The sequence below is a fragment of the Camelus ferus genome, chromosome 13 (assembly GCF_009834535.1).
Source record: "Camelus ferus isolate YT-003-E chromosome 13, BCGSAC_Cfer_1.0, whole genome shotgun sequence".
Classification (NCBI taxonomy): domain Eukaryota; kingdom Metazoa; phylum Chordata; class Mammalia; order Artiodactyla; family Camelidae; genus Camelus; species Camelus ferus.
In genome coordinates this window covers 64035222-64053049 of record NC_045708.1, presented here as the reverse complement: position 1 = coordinate 64053049, position 17828 = coordinate 64035222, and the positions used below count along the sequence as shown (strand labels likewise).

Here is a 17828-nt window from a genome sequence, read left to right as displayed (position 1 = left end):
TTACCTGTGAATCTAGTGCCCCCTTTGTCATAGCTCATGACCCTGTGCACATGTGTGGGTCTGTTTCTGGGATCTCCCTTCTGTTTCACTGCTCTTGTTGTCTCTATGCCAGTTCCCCTGTACCGCTGTATTCATTACTCATCATAAAAAAGAAAAGGATAATAATTATCTTGGTAGTTAAATGCACAGGGCCCGACACATGTTAAGCACTCTGTAGATGTCATCTATTATCATTTTAGTAGAGAACGCATTTTAATATGTTGTTTGAAACAATATCGAAACTCTGTAGAGAATTAGTAAACAAACATTCATAGAAATAACCACTTCTATTTGAATTTGATCTGAGCTTCCTGGCTGTCCCGAGACGTAAGACATACACGTGCTCAGCCGCTGTCTTTGCCCTCTTCTGAGGCATGTAGGGAAAGGTGAAAGATGAACTCTATGGATTCTTCACTCACCTTCACTCAGCAAGTCCCTTAGAAAGGCTAACTGAAGGAGGCTTGACTCGGGAAATTTGTTTCTTTTTCAGAATTGAGTTTGGGAAGAGAAAATGATATAAAAGAATGAAGCGGCATATTTGGAAGAGACTTTCAGTGATAAATACCCAGAGCATTCAGTTTTCTACACCTTGCTTCTAGTCCATATTTTATTATAAACCACCTCAGAATCATTATAAAAGAAACCCGTTTATTTGATGAAGGAGAGGGAAGTGCCACATTTTAACTGTTACTGAAAGAAATGTTCTTTGCTCTGTTGGTCTTGGACTTGCACAGAATACTTGATTCCAGATGTTAAATTGTTTTTTCAGAAGCCTTGTTACGGTGCCAGAGCATTAGATTTTTGACGGCATTTCCAAACCCCAGCTGATTATCACAACACACAGGAATCCAAACTTTCAAAGCTCAGCTTTGGCTCTGAAGTGTATCAGCAGCTGCAAAAAATATGTGCAAAGGCGCAGGTTCACAGGACTGGGGTCCAGTGTCCTTATATGGTCAGACTATAAATGACTTTCGTTTACTTCCTAGTTATCAGAGATTCAGTTCAGTTGTTTAAAGGGCACTAAATTGCCTTGATTGCATCAATAAAATTTGTAGCTCAATACTGGTAATAATTACATTGCAAAATAATATGTAGGATCTATTATATAACATTATAGATTTCTAAACATTCTTTAATTTTATTAATTCTTCTTCCAGAGTACTCACAATAATGAACTTATTTTACATTTTACTCCAGCTGTATATCCCAGAAGCCATTAGCAAAGTATCCTTTCATCGAATTATTTTATCTGCAGTCACTATTTGTATTCTCGCGAGGCTTCGTCATTCCCTAGGGAACCAACTTCGCGCTCTCCATCCACCTCACCTCCCCCTAGCTGATGGCAGAGGGGTCTTCGACAGATGTCTTCAACATACGGAGGGCAGGAAGGTGTGGGCTTGGGAGAGAACCAGAGGGGCCCTTTAGAGCTACAGCTCACCACTGATAGTGGAGCAGAGGGGAAGACTTTTCAGAGGGGAGAAATGACCAAGCAAGTGCTCAGCGGCCATAGTGACCAAGAGACTGTAGTCACAGGGAAGCAGTCTTGCCCTGAGAGAAGGGGATACTGTGGTTTGTGGAGAGGAGAAACAATCGGTAGGAGAGCCTAAAAGGTAAAAATTCAGCGTGTTCCAACAGCAGATTGATTATGGTTTCATGAGTCTGTATCGTTTGACAAATGGCATTAGCGCATCTAGCATTGTATAGGCGACTCCACTCAATACATTCTTGTTGTCAGATAGAGTTGAATTCTAGTGACAGCTTATAGTCAATGAAAGACTATCCCAGGTCTTAAAACAAAATGTTTTAAATTAATTTTTAAAAATATATCCTATTTCCTACCACTGGCATTATGGCTGGAATTTGGTACATATAGGAGTTAAAACATCAACCTAATGCCTCTTTCGCTCCTAAATTCTCCACGCACGCTCTCCGTTGGCAGGATAATTTAGAAGGAAGCCACGATGATATCAGAGCAGAGAGTGCCTTCAGGCCTGGATGAGGTGGAGGTTCTGCTCATATCCATGTCTAATTTCTTTTCTAGCTGTTGAGAGGCGTCTGTGGTGTGGGGGCAGAGGTCTCAGCTGATCTCTCTCTGGTTTCTTACGATCCCTTCTTTTAGAGCAGAAGCCAGCATGACCAGCACACTTCTAAGAAATCCCCAGCAGCAGTCTCCGCAGGGAGCCTCAGAATGATAGTGAAATACGACTCAAATGGCTCAGTGGTTGTCATCATGGCAGCTCTCAGTGCTGCAGATGTCTCTTTCACAGTTTATGTTTGAGCCCAGTAGAATTAATTGTCTTCTGTCCTGGCATCTGGATCTAGACAGATGTCCTGAGCAGCCATTTTGCTGAGGGCTGGGGATCCAGAAGCGACAGCGCAGCATGATAACCAGCACAGCGTCAGTCCCCCGTCAGAGCCAGCATTCACCTTGTCAGGCAAAGGAGCATCCTGCTTTCGGCAGGTCTGTTATCATTCTTACTGTTTTCCCAGCTGTGTGAAGTCTTTTACTTTGTCCTTCTTGACCTTAACACTTGTAGGTTTTTTTTTTTTTTTAATCTTATTCTAAGCTACTTATTGCAATTGTTCCAGATGTTAAGTTTCCCATTCTTCCATCTCCTCTAGCTATTTTGTGAAGGTAACTATTCTAAAAACTACATGCTAAAAAGCAAAAATCAAAAACCTCAAGCCTACCTTTCTTTAGGCAATAATTCTAATGTAAAAAGACTGCATGGGAATTTAACTCAGACAGGTCATAACCATTTATTGCCATTTCTTAGACTCCTACTTCTCGGTCAGACTGTTATTGGTCTGTTTCATGGAATGACAGTGGCTGAATGTTTTCCATGCCCTGCAGTGGTTTTTGTGATGCTGTGACAACTTGTAGGCTAGATCGAGACTGGCTAGTCTGGGTCCCTGCCAGGCATGCAGTCAGAGGAACTATGAAGAATATAATTGGATAGAGTTGAGTCTCAAGACCCATCATATACCCATGAATGAACAGCACTGTCTGCAACAGCCCAGCTGACTCCATGCCTTTGCAGTACCTTCCTCCCGCATCAGAGTGCCTGCTCCTTGCTGGTCCATTTACCCCAAGGTTTTTATGCCAGATGCAAGGGGATAGTTCTCATTGGCTTATTTGCTTTGATGTTCCATCAAAGAAGCAAAGATTTAATTATTTATAAGATAAAGGTAAGTAAAATTGAGAATCAAAATATTCTTAGGATGAGGCCATGCCTACCATCGCAATATTATCTTTAAGAATATATTCAAATTATGAATTCTAAACTAAATCATATTCAGTATCCAAGCCTAAAAAATTCAATATTAATCTTCTTTTCCCTTTTGTCAAAAGGAGATAAACGTTCAATTTTAAGGAAATTTCTTTAGATCTATCTTTTCATAATCTGTGCTGGTCTATACATAAGGAGAAGTGTTAGGATTATAATAGGCGTTGAATCTGCCTGGTGAACTTTCAGCCCAACCACCCCAGTAGGGATGGAGGCTTGTGGAGCAATGAGTCACGACTGATAGCTTAAGCTTTGATCAACCTTAGCAAGGTACCCTCAAAGTTAGTTTTAACTAATAAGTAGCATTTCCTATAAAAAGAGTTGAAAGCTCATATACGTAAATAACAAATAATGCTGAAACAGCATGGAATGCCTTTATAGAGGGGGATACAAACTGCTTTGGGAGCACAGAAGTAGATGCCTGCTGTGTGGGAGTCGGGTAGCCCTTCACAAGAGAAGCAGGGTTTGAACCAGGTCTAGAATGATGAGGTTCCAGGTAGAGAAAGGTCAACAAAATTTTAGGCCGTATATGAAAAAGAGTAGACAGGTGATAGAGAATCTCTACAGAGCAGTAGAAAGTGTGATGTGACTGGGACTTAAAGTAACGGGGAAAACAATGGGAGGTTAGACCGTGAATGCCAAGTTGCGATAACTGTGCTTTGTCCTGTATTGTAGTTTAATGGACGATGATGAAGGTGTTTCATTAGGACAGCGGCGTGCTCAGGTCTTGCTGTTTGGGGATATCTCTGCCGTAGAATAGAAGCTTAGGACACTGAACCTGGAGAAACCTCTTAGGGGCTTCTGCAGTAGTTTATGCCAGAAACACTGAGTCTGGACGAACCGTGACCGTGGGGACGGAATGGAGGAGACGAAGTTGGAGGGGATTTAGAGTTAGGTTATCAGCTCTGTGAGGTCAGAGACCGTGTGTTTTATTCAGCTTTGCCCCATCAGGTTGTCTCCACCTGTTGCGACCCCGTGTTGGTATGTCCCCTTTCTTACAAGAGCCCCAGCCTTTCCACTTTACAACTCAGTTTTGATTGGTTGGTCTATGTTGTCCAATGTAATAAACCCATTCATTGCTTTCACCGCTGTCAGGTACACAGAGTTGTCATCAGTGAAGTAAATAAAAATGACACTAAATATCCTCACTCATCTTTGGTACTCTTTTGTACATTTTGTTTCATTCTGTTTGCCCCTCTAGCTTCTACTGGGAGAACAGCTACATTTTTAGCAGATGATGTGTGTAATTTGCCCCATTTCAGAAAGTAAGGTACATATTATGAAATGATTTTTAACAGTGACTTAAATAAAGTAGATTTATATGTACAGATATGGAAAGATTCCAAGAAGTGCTTTTTAAGGAAAGTAATTTGGAGAACAATATGTGCAACATATTAAACAGAGAAAAAGACAAAAGTAAAAATTGTATGTTTTACGTGGAATTTCATAGTTATGTAAATGCCTACAAAACAGTATGAAAGAGGATGCTCTGAACTGATAACAGTGGTCACTTGTGAGGGCAAGACCAGAAGTGGAGGATGGATCAGTTAATCTGTATTGTTTGACTATTTTTACAAAAAAAAAAAGCAAGGAAAAAATAGAGAGGAAGAAGGAGAAGAGAAGGAGGGAGAGAAGGAAGAAAAGCAGCTGAAAGCAGGGCTCTCTCAAGGCAGAAAACGTCTTGTTCTGTGCTCCTTTGTGTCAAGAGCAAAACACACTGGGAAGTAGGTCTCCGTCCAGAAAGACAAGGAAAGAAGGATTTGGTTTCATGAATCATTTTTATTATTGCTGCTGAAGTTGTGAGTGGTGAAGCAGTGCCGTGGATCTAATACCTAATTTTAAACTAGAAAATCTATATTGCAAATCTGGACCTGCCTTTGAATCAGCGATGAGCTCAAGCAAACAATTTAAATTCCATGCGCATCGTCTCCCGGCTCTAAAGCAAGAGAAATGATACTTACCCCTAAAAAGGATATTGGAGGAGACAGATGGCAGATGTGAGCAAAATAACTGAATCTTTTTGAATTTTATGTAAATGTCAGATAGGATGTGTGGATATAATCTCTACATATAAGCATATACTGATAGACACCGGTATCTGTTGCACAATATTCACCAATTTCAAATGTGCAAATGATTGTTTAGGGTAATGTTGCATAATCCTTGGGTCAATATTACAAAAACCTAACAATCAGTTCTTTCAGTTACAGATTTCAAAAAGCCTCCTTTCAGATTTTAATTGAATGGGCAACGATCATTTTTAGTGCTTAAAAACACAGTGGCGTCCCCTTGGAAATCTCCAGTTAGTAGCAACTATTGTCTAATTAGGTGAAGGTGATCGTCTAAGAAAGTCTATTGATCATTATAAAAGCAAGATTTTATAATTCAAGCATATTTCCAGATGCCCGTGAATTGCTGGAAAGCTACAAGTTTAACTTTCCACTCTGATAGAGTTTTAAAAGAGGTCAGAGTACGTTTTTACCATAGTGTCTAGCAATGTGAGTTTATTCAGACCTTTTGGCAGTCTTTCCTGCACACTCAAGCTAAATCAATGAATCACCCATTGTTGGCCAGCTCAGCTCTCAGTTGCTAAGAGATTTTTCAAGCACACGGAGGCTTCATTCTACATGGTCTATAAAAAGGGCAAAATGTATTAAATTTTAAAATGCCTCATCGTTCCTAAATGAGTAATTAAAACTTTGCCCAGAACTTTAATATTGGGGCAATGGGAAAGTCAGTATGCAGCTGGAAGAGTTTCTACTTGGGAAAATACAGAAGAGAACTTCCTGTTCATAGCTCTTCAGAAATATGTGTGTGGAGGAAATGGAAACATTTAAAATGTGGACACAGATATTAAAAACAAAAACTCAACTCAACTAGAAAGGTCTAAACTCTTTTAAAGAAAAAATATGTGTTCCTTCTTACATGTTTCAAATGAAGAAGGTTACTTTCATTTTTATTAAATACACACTTAATTTTTATTGTTTCTCTTTGAGTCATAAAGACTTTCTTTGTAATTTAGCATGTTATTTTAAAGCTTTGAAATAATCGGTTTTTAATGTAAAAATTAAAAACTACCATAAAAAATGGAATGTAATGTTTTCAGCTTGCTGTTTATGGGTGTGTAAAGTATATCACATTCTCTATGTGTCCTTCCTGACTATTTCGAGTCGTAAAATATGGAATCCTATCATTTATCACTGAGGTTAATGTTACATTTTGATGAGAGGAAAGGGATAATTTGGACTACAGATTGTAAAAGAGAAAGAGATTTAGTGCATAATGAATCTTAACTTAAAAACAGTGTCTTTTAAAAGTTACCGGATTTGGGTCTATTCCTTAGTTTCTCGGGATAAAATCCTATTCCATAAATCTCTCAAAAGGGTAAAACTTCTGAGATAGAATGTGGGCTTTGAAGTTTAACAGCTCTGAGTTACGCTCCTGGCTACCCCAGGTTCTAGATGGTGTGACCTTGGGCAAGTTACCTTCTTGGGACCTCAGCTTCCACATCTGTAACATAATAATGCACATCACACCCGGCTGCTATTGGGTTCAACTGAGGAAACATCACAGCCCCGGCACATGGTGGGTCTGGATAAATGTCAGTCCTCAACTTCTCTGAAGCTCTTGGAGGCTCATATCAATATGCTCTTAAATGCTCATAACCAAACCCGGTTTGTTTTAAGTTGGCAACATTAGCAGTGCTCATTTTACTTCTGATTTCAGCAGAGCTGTATTCAGGTGAGTGGGGAACATTCATCTCATGTTGGGGAGTTTGGGATGGAAGTCTTGGACCTTGGCCTTCTTTCTTGCAGAGAAACAAGACATTTGTGATTCTTGGCTTCTTGCATCTCCTCTCTCTCTGAGGTCCTCTCCTTCTCATTGTGGACCTCAGTTGCTTTCAAGACCTCTGTTTCAACATGCCATCTCCAGCTTACTACTCACTGCTATAAAGCAGGACTTCACTGAGGGCACCTGAATTTCAGCCAGTGACCAAGCATTTCTCCAGCCAAATGTGGAGCAGGAAATGCGCCACGCCTTGGTACCAGCCCTGTTCTGTTGATCCAGAACATCACTTTTTAAGACTTTAAAACAAACTTACAGGAAAATAAGGAGTGACTCTATTTGTATACTTAAGCTTCCTGACCACCTGTGTTTGTTTAGTGGAAATATCTCCGTGTCTGTGCTAACATTTGATGATACCCGCCCTTTATAGACCCAAGTACATTATTTTTACAGTAAGTTTTTAATGTCAGGAAAAAACAAGATCTTTTCCTCAGGTGTTTGACTGTTTCCCTCTGTAATCTTAGATACAGTTTAAGCCCTATTTCTTTTAGGTAATCTTTATTATGCTAGAGTGTCGACCAAATGGAACCCATTTCGCGTATCTATTGAATTAAACTGAAGAGAGTTGCTAGCATCTCTGCTCTCAGAATAATATGAGGTGGCAGCTGCGGAGGGATGATAGAGAATGTAGGAGCCCCTGCCTGAGACAGAACACCTCACGTAGCTCCGCAGTGGCATCAGCAAGAAGACCTGTCTGTCCTTGCCATGAGAAGATAAAACAGAGCTGAAAATGACAGAGAATGGAATCCTCAGGCCCTCCTGGGGCAGACTGGAGAGTCATTCCCTGGCAAAAATGATGTGAAACAAAGCCCAGAGGAGGACTTTTAGGCTTAATGCCGAAGGAAATGATATTTACCCCAAATAAAGGAAATCAGTGTAGACTGACAAAGGGCAGTGGTGGCCTCCCACCAGAGCACTCCGTGGAACAGCTCTTGTGGCTTTCTGTTAGAGTTTCACTTTGCAATCATAATTTTTGTATAATTCAACCTGAGAGAGAGCGGGGGAGAATTTCCCTCACTCTCTAAATCATGGCGCAGTCGTGTGTTACAAAACACCAAGAACGGAAAAGCCATTACGTGGAATATAAAGAAATACTTGAGTCTACAATATCATTGAGCTCTTGGATTCAGTTTCAGCAGACATGCTCTGTATTCCCACAAGAGTCTGGAAAATTCACTCCTGTTTTTTTCTGTCTGGAGTTGCAGTTAGTGTTATTATTTGCTCCATGGCTCAATCCGGGTCAGACTGTTCTGCAGGAACACAGGTGGATGTTAAAACAGGGAATCTGTTGAAAAGCTTGCGGAGGAACTGCTTCCCCAAAGCAGTTCTGGATGGCAGTTTGATGGCAGTCAGCTATGGTAAGGACAACGATGCCTAGCAGTGCCTTCTAGAATGTGGTCTCGCAGGGTTTGTCACCTGCTGTCCTACAGGGAGAAGTGTCATGTATTGAGCATTGTGGGTCATTGTGGCCTGGTGGCATCCTCTAAGAAGTGGATCCTAGGAAGGAACTCATGGAATTTAAGTGCTTGTGAATTTTAATGTTGCTCTGAATTTTTCTGATTAACTTTATTTGTGAAATACAGTAATGCAGTTCTTAAAGGAAATCTCCAGAAACCTCTCTTTATTTCGTGTGGACTTTAAAATATTCTAGAAATTTACTGCTAAAAACTAATTATAGAAAGATTTCTTGTCCTATTAAAAGTAATAAGAGGAATAGAGTTATGATTTAAGATATAGAAATTGTTCTGTATTAACTAGTCTTTTACTGTCAGCAGTTACGTTGTTGAAATGTAACTGTAAGTTTTGCCAAGAGTACGACATGTATTCGTTTGTGAGCAATCACACAAGGGAAATTATATTTTATGGTTCTATCCATTGAATTATTTTTCTAGTAAACAACTTGACATAAAATAGACCAAAACATCCATTTATTTTAACAATTATGTTAAATTACAGATTAATGGTCCAAAATAAAATTTGAACTGATTTAGTACATGATTGAGCATTAGGGGGGAAATAGATCTTTTTCCAACTGAAGATAGTCATAATTTGTTTTTCTTTTCTGAAGAACTTATTTTCCTCTTAAAAACTTTAGGACTTGCCTGATCCATAGCCAGCCTTGTGAATCCCTTTGTTCAGAAATGTTCAGTGTTGTATTGACTAGGAGCAACTTGGGGGGAGGGGGGGAATAGATCAGTATTTCAGTTTCTGACTTCAGACTATTTTTAAAGTAAAGGGCTGAGAGTTCCAATTGAAAAATTGCAAATGCTCCAGGACGCTGTGCCTGGAAATAAGATTCCTGAGTAGCAGAGGTTAGGGATGTACAAGGGCCCTTATAGACATGAGCCTTCAAGGACATTCTAAAGACTGTGTGCCTCGCACGTTTTGAATGATTCTTCTCAGATTTTTCTTGGTTGGAACAGTTCCATTTTGTTTCCCTTCATTTCTATGATTCTATCTGGTAAACCTGGGAGTTCACATGTCCAAGGGAAAAGTTCCCTCAAATGTGCTATCATTAGCCTCCAGCTCAAACCCTAGGGGCCCTAAGGGAGGGTTTCAGCCCTGCCAACACACACAGATTCCTTCTTATCACTGGGAACAGACAGTCCTCAGACCATGAGCACGTACACAGCTTTCTTAAGAGAGCAGGTATCTGTTGAGGTTAAACTAATATTTTTGGAGCAAAAACAAGAATTCTGAGGAGATCTTTATTAGTTAATTGTGTTTTTTAGAAATGAAACTTCTTTAGGCCCAGCTTTATTTTCCAGAAAATCCAGAAAGCACATTTATATCTTAGTGTACCCTATAACTGAAATTATAAATTTCAGAAGAAATTATCAAATAAATCCCAGTCTAAAACAGTGTAGTAAATTCATATAGACGGTGTTTTTAAAGTATTTTTCTATAAAAATATTTTGAAAGTAATCTCATTTGGTATTAGGTGAAAGACTGATTTAGGGAAAAAAATTCACACTTAGACTGTGGCTGGAAGAGAAACAGGTAAATTTTTAAAAGACTACACTTTCAGACCACATTAAAAAAGAACTAGGTACAAAAAGTTTATGAAAATGTTTTATTTCAAGTAAGATAGAAATCATGCTTCTTTTTTTTTAAATGCACACAGAGCCATATCTGATTCTGCAGTTGAATGACGAATTTAAAAATAGCTCAAAAGATGCTTCTCTTAAAAATTCAAAGTAAAGTTATACTTCACCCTCATTGCAACCTTTTTTCCTAAAGGTAAATATTAACCATGCTATTCTATATATGCTGTTAGAACTATCTTTAGTAGTTCTGATTTATTTAGTCATTCTTTTGTGCTCCTAGAAACTGAATGAATCCAGGTAAAAACAAGGTGTCAATGGGAGATTTCATATTCTGGTTTCTCTTCAGATCGTATATATCTTTCACCTTTTTAATAATGGGAGATTTCACTTTTAATGAATTTCAAGCTTTTCTTAGTAGCCTCCTTTCTCTCTTTGGAGCTCTAGACTCCTGGAAAAATGAAACATTTCTGTCATTTTATTGTTAGACTGTGTCAGCACAGTATACTATCATAGCTACTTTTAAGTACTCGAAGGCAGTTTCTACATAGCCCCAAAATTCACTGATGAAAGAGAGTGTCCGTCTAGAGTACTTGCAAGTGATCACTTTCCAGCCTGATGTTCTGGCATTGTATAAATAAAATTTCAGGAACCCCAGACATTTGCGCCTCGCATCTTTGAAGAGTGTAGTCACGTTATGGGCGTGGATCATATCTCCGCTTACATTGTTATGTTTTTCACTTATGCTGCAGAAGGGATATAAGACAGCTTAGAAGGATATGTAAAGTTCAACTGATACATAGATAAAGGAAGAAAATAAGAATAATAGCCATCAGGCAGAGCAAGGAATGCAGTTAATGATACACATGATCTACACACTATTCCAGGGTCACAGATTCCTCTCTAAGCTTCCTAGCTGCTAATGTTAAGAGGTGAACCTGGTAGGTGGTGCAACCTGTGAAGACTGGAAGATACAGGCAAATCAGATGCTGAAAAGTGAGAGTGTGCTTACTATAAGCTCAGAGAGGAATTTTGTCTTGGGAGCCCCTCGTGGGCAGTGTGTGAGGGTGTAAATAACGTCATCTAGTACATTTCTAGAGTAGGTGCATCTCGCTGAATTCAGTGTTACAGCGGGTAAACTCCCTTAATTCAGATGTGCCTGTTAGAATTACTGGAAGAACAGACTGTGTGTTCCTTGGGCAGTCCTCCCCGATTGTTTTTGATAAGTAGTGCCAGTGAGCCCAAGATTTTATTATCAAAAAGTGGCTGGGATACAGCAAAACACAAACTATCTGAGAATGGCACACCCAGGCAACTAGATGATTTAATTTCCTTCAGACTGTCATGTATAAGACAAATAAGCAGTGAATAACTTTGGTTGTAGGATATTTGAGTTGTAGTCCCTTGTTTTGGTTATTACCAGTTAGTAACTTTCTCAGAACACTTGGCTTTCTGCTATCGATAGCAGAAGAACAGGCATCTATTTCGTCCAAAGACAGCATAGCATCCTCTCTCTCCTAAAGTAAAAGTTGCATGCAGAGTACACGAGGCAGGGACCCTTCACTTCTTTCCACCATGTTTCCTTAAAGGAAACCATAGCGGTGAACCATTCTGGTCCTTTGATCCATGGCCAGACGTAGCTAATCCTGTTGGTCGACCACATTTCTGAGTGGATTGGCAGGTCACTTTGCCTCGAGAGTAGGAAACAGATCCCACCCTTTCCTCTTTGCTCAGCAGAGCACACCCTGCTCCCCTGTGTCCTGTTTCCTTGTGGAATGTCTTGGGACAGGTGGGTGGAGGGGAGATTTTAAATCAGTTCACCCTGCTTGCTGCTCAGGCTGTGTTCAATTCTGACTGGAAGGGAGATCTCACCGGTTTTCCAGTTTGGTCATTACCAATGGACCCTGGATAAAGCCAATATCTTATCCACATTTGTTTTGTGTCTCTTCCTAATTAGCTGCGTGGTAGAGGGAAGGATAGTGATCGGCACTCCCAACCACTGAAAAAATAGGATAAGGACACCGGGGCAGGATTGGGTTTGACTTAACGAAGGAGATTGTGAAAGTATATCCTTCTTTATCCTTTGACATCAGATATAAAATTGAGTAGCGTTTCTTTTTTCTATGATAAGAAAGAAAGATACTTCTGTTTTTGTTAGAAATTAAGAGGTCTTCTAGAAATGTCCAGTTTGATTTTTTGTGCCATTATCACTGAACTGTATTAGCACAACTGTAATAGAAATCTTTGGTATTTTACTCATGGTGATCCCACTGCCTGAAATTCCTCCCTAATCCTCCCTGCTTCCATTCCTCCTCTGGGGGTCCTAATTCCAACTCCAGCTAGAACATGAGTTCCCTGAGGTCAAAGAGTTCATCTTAATTATCCATATATCATGTCATGAATTCATCCCTTACTCATTTGTCAAAAAAAAAAATTGTTAGCATCTTCTATCTGGTGGGCACCATGCCGGGCCCCCTAGTGATATAGCCGTTGACATGAAAGCAGAGACACCACCTTCACAAGAACTCACAGTCTCTGGTGAAGACCCTCCCGACAAGAGGACTTCAACTAAGTAACCACGTAACCAAGTAATAACTAAGTAACACTGAGCGCAGCCTGACCCAGCATCAGCCACTCTGCACACGTCTGCTTAGTGCGTGAATGAGTCAGTGTTGGTGGAAGTGGCACATAGTCAGTGCTCTGAGTTTTCTGTATGGATTATCTGGAATCTCAGACTAGAATTTAATAGACTGTTAGTGAATAATATTTACTGAACATTTACTGTGGCTAGAGCACCATGCTAAGTGCTTTATGTACACCATTTTATTCATCACAATAACTCTATCAGGGAAAAACAATTTTACTGTCCATTTTATAGATGAGAAAACTGAAGCTCAGAGTGGAAGTAACTTGCCCAGTGAACTAGCAACTATCAGAGCAAGGATTTGAACCAAGTTGTCCAATTCCAGAGCTTGTGAGCTTAAGCACTTTGCTGCACAGCCTCTTGGGGGCTTGTCTATTTGAAATACTTTTAGTGAACTTCTGCCAGTGGGACCTTAACAAAGAAGCCATCCATCAGTCAGGAAACCAAATATTCTACCTTGAAAGTAGATAAAAGTAGCTTCATCAGGAGCACAGTGAAGGCAACAGTGTCTTCTTTCTTGTCATTTTTCAGAGAGCCATTGAGCGCCCTAGAATGCTAGTACATGCTAGGGTTTTCCTGAGTGTCATATCCAGGTGAGTTAAAGAAGAGTTGCCAGTGGAGTCCTATAATGAAGTTGTGAATTTTTTTTAATATAAAGTGTAATTTTGTACTTTTTACTGAGGGGTCTAGTGATTCTGGACAGCACATTTAGAAATGGAACAAGGTGAGGGGAAATGAGGCAAATTAAATATATTGTTTTCCTCCAAGCTTCATTTTTAAGGGAAGACAATGAACATGATTAAAATTATTTTCATATATTTTTCATTCAACCATTCAGATTATTTCTATAATTTCATAGTTTGTAACATTTACTGCCTATATACGTAACTTCAATTTCCAAAGCTAGTGTTGGAGAAGCAGTTTATTTTCCTCAACAATAGTAGTGACAGTAGCAATAGCTAAAACTGAGAGTGGCTCTGTGCCAGGCGTTGTACTAAGACTTTTATATGCATTATCTCCTTTAATCATCACAGAAACCCTAAGAGACAGTTATTATTATGATCTCCACTTTAAAAATGAGGACCCAAAAGTTGGAAACCTTGAGTAATGCCTCAAGGTCACACAACCAGTAAGTAGTTGATCTTCTATTCAGAATAAGGTCTGGCTGATTCCAACGTCCAAATGAACTCAATTACTTTCCTGGCAAGGCCAGCCTGACCACAGCAAAACTGACTTTAGGTCAGGCCTTCCTTACCTAACAGGCATTCCCAGTGACAAAATGATTTGCGGGAAAGACTGGTACATTTTCCAACTTGATAAAATTCTTTTAAAATGTGTTTTTAAATGAGACAGCTCTCCTAAAAGAGAATTATTAAAGAACAGAATCATTAAGATAAAATTTAGTACCTATTTTACGAATCCTTTATTTCTTCTAAGATGTTCCTGGTTTTCTTCACCAGGACTAAATGAAATGTTTTTCCCAAGCCATTCTGAATTTGGTTTTGCTTCAACTTAGAAAAGTTCCCTGGTGTGGCTTTGGTTCCATGTTTCCGGCTGCTTGGCTCTGTGCAAATGGCTCTGACTCCACCAAAGTTATTCTGGCATGCCAGATCTCTCTTACGTGGGGCCTTAAATAGATATTGCAGAGGAAAAGAGTCAGCAGTAATTATTAATTGTGCTTCTTGGTCTCTGATCATTTTAAAATAATGTTTAAATTTTCTTATTAATCATTTTGCTACAGGTCCATTTCCCAAACGCAGTCCAGAGACAGACTACTCTGTAGTTACAAATGGCCTCCATAATTTGCTTCCAAGCTCTGTAAGAGTAAACAGCTATGTTAGAGTATAGCATTTTAAGTAACATTTAAATAAACTCTAAAGGAGATTTATGACATTCACTATCTGTTCCCTCTCGTGCCAACATCACTAACATCATCAAGAATCATTATACTTGTTCTTACAGAATTTCTAGACTATACATTTATTTGTTAAAGCGGAAAATATTGGCCCTTGTTTTAATGAGAATAGTTACTTGAGTTATAAGAAATTATATAATGTTGTCATGAAAGCTATCAGGGAAGCAAAGCGATAATGTTTAAATGTACAGGCTTGAACTTTCTACTTCTATCCGGGAAAGCCTATAGGAATCTCCCTTTTTCTGTAAGCAATTAGAAAACTGGATCGATTATATGAAACAATGGTTTTTAGACAATGTACAACAGAAAATGTAGGGTGGTGCTCTCTGAGGGAAGGGAGGTAAATGAAGTGAGATTTACAATTGCTCCAGCTTACTGCCTGGAGGCTGTTTCCAGGCCACAGAGGAGGGAGGGGGAACAGAACAGAGCTCAGTGGACTTACCAAGTTGGGAGGACAAAGGTCAGAGTTTGGGGAGACCAAGATGGTAGAATCTGCAGGACACAGTATTGGAGATGAGTGAGTTTCATAAAGAGAGCATTCCAGAGAGCTGCAGAATAGTTGCTTCAGTCTTTGGCTTAGAATTTGTGTGTGCATACACAGGAGGAAGTCTGAAGGCTGGAGAAGGGACCAGCAGAAAGTAGGCCAAACAGTGTGCAGAATGCATACATAGATGGGAGTAGTTCATACGTCCAGCAGCCAGAATGGGGAGATGTCAAAATACACAGGACGCTGGTAGAGCCTCGGAGGAGCCATGCCTTATAGTGAGGGCTCAGTATCAGGATAAACACTGCCCTGGAATCAGCATAGGAAAGCCTGAAAGTAGTACTCAAAAGAATCGAAATGATCTCAGAGTTATTTAACTACATGTCAGAACAAAAGCCAATATTCTTTAAAGAAATACAGTAAAATCTAGCACCTAATAATGTAAAAGTTTACAGTGTCCAGAATCTAATAAAAAATTAACAGTCATGCGAAGAAGCAGGAAAATATGACCCATACTCAGGAGAAAAAATTCAGTTTAATAGAAAGAGACATGTACATGATGGAGATGGTGGGGGTGGTAGGCAAGGACCCTAAAACAGCTGTTATAAAAATCTCATAAATATGCTTGAGGATATAAAGGAAAACTCAGCAAGACATGAAAGATATATTTTAAAAAGACTCAAATGAAATTTCAAGAAATGAAAAAAATTTTAAATGGAAACCATGCTGGATGGGGTTAACAACAGATTAGACACCAGAATAAAAGATCGGTGAACTTGAATATATTGCAATAGAAACTTTCCAAAATGAAACACAGAAAAAAGACTGGGGGAAAACAAGAACAGTTGCACGTGAGGAGATGACAGAAAAAAATACTTGAGGGAATAATGACTGAACATTTTTCAAATTTGATAAAAACTAAAAAAGAAAGAAAGAAAGCCAAACCAAGACACGACACATTATGATCAAATTACTGAAAACCAGTGATGAAGAGAAAATTTTAAAAGCGATCAGAGGGGAAAAAAAAAATACATCTCATGTAGAGGAACAAAGGAAAGAATGACAGCAGAATTCTCATTAGAAACAATGCAGGCTGCAAGAAATGTGGTAGCAATCTTTAAAGTGCTGTAAGACAAGAAGGAAAAAGAAAGGCCTGTCAGCCTAGAATTCTATATCTAGAGAAAATATCTTTCCAATCCACATTTCCTTCCCTGAGACCCATGAGGCCGGATGTATTTAAGAAGTCAGAATTTTTCAGATTTGGAAAGAAATGGGGGGTGTAAACTCTCTATTTCAAAACACATCCAGACTGAGACAACACCCTGCAACAAACACATTAATGTATATGCAGCAACACATGTATTACTGTTCATGCATGGAATGAATGTATTTGTAGAATGACTATGTATTATATTTATTCTAGGTGATGTAAATAAAGGCTATAAGTACCTTCACGTCAGTTCAGGTTAGATTTTGCCATCAATTTTTTTTTAAAAGATCCTTGGTTTTCAGAAATTTGGTATTTCAGAATTGTAGGTAAGAGATTTTGTTTGAGTCACTTTTCTAGATGTGGAACCCACATAACCTATAACCTTTACCAAACGGCTATTGTTACCCCAGTCTGACCCAAGTGGAGGCTGGGATTAAGTGATGGAGTTACTCCCAAGCAGGAAGAACCTCTGCCCACCTTCTGATGTGACTGAGGAAACCAGGAGGAGGGCCCTCTAAGGCTTCTCCGATCAAGGACGCTGTCCATCCGCTGCCGTCATGTTAACTGAGGGCTCCGTTTAGCAAAGCCCAGAGGCACTTCATGGAATTCAAGGGTTGACATGGGAAATCTTGAGTACAGTAGAAATAACTAACTTCCTGTCCTGGATTCTGGGGTTCTGCAGTGTGACACATGTATTCTTGTGGCCTTGATTTACATACAGTCATCCCTGGTTGCCTGTCCCTTCACCATGAGTAAGCAGAGAAGGATGTGTGTGTGAGACAGAGAGAGAAAGGAGAGAGCCAGTAGTGCAAAGGGGACTTACAGTCGGACCCAGATTATATGGCTACAGAAAGAAGCATGGCCAGTGTAACCAGAGACTAATGCAAGTGTGCCCATATCAGCGATGATTATGCCAGTGGCCAAGAATCTGGGACCATGGTGGGATGACTGTGCCTCCCAGAAGATGCCGGCCCAGGCTTCTGTGTGAATAATGCCTAGAGGGGAAAAAAAGAGGTGGAGAGGAAGGGGAAGGATCTGAATTTAACTGAGTTTAAATTTTAAACAATTGAGAAATGACTGGATTTGACTGCATTCACCTGGATTGTTTTTTGTCTCTAGAAAATATGTGCAGTTATAAGAAAATAAAGTTACATTTTTATATGACAGAATTTGGGTTTTTTTAAATTATCTACTACATATTACTTAATGTCATGGGGCCTGGTTCACCATCTTTGAAATAGAGAAAATAATAGCAACTTCACACAATTGTATAAGATTTCAAGGAGTGACCTGTAGAGGGGTGGGAAGCTTTATACATTTAAAAGAAATCCACCGTGAGCGTTAGCTAAGGTTAAGTTC

The 17828-nt window shown here is 39.4% G+C and overlaps 1 protein-coding gene and 1 long non-coding RNA gene across 3 annotated transcripts in view; both read left to right on the top strand.

Moving 5' to 3' along the window:
• The window catches only part of DDAH1 (dimethylarginine dimethylaminohydrolase 1), a 131082-nt gene that overhangs the window by 53392 nt on the left and 59862 nt on the right, over positions 1 to 17828 (top strand). The gene's annotated exons all lie outside the window — the stretch shown is intronic.
• LOC116668126 lies at positions 425 to 14517 on the top strand. The gene is made up of 3 exons (XR_004325198.1): positions 425 to 516; positions 8210 to 8215; positions 14507 to 14517. It is a non-coding gene; the product is annotated as an uncharacterized LOC116668126 (long non-coding RNA).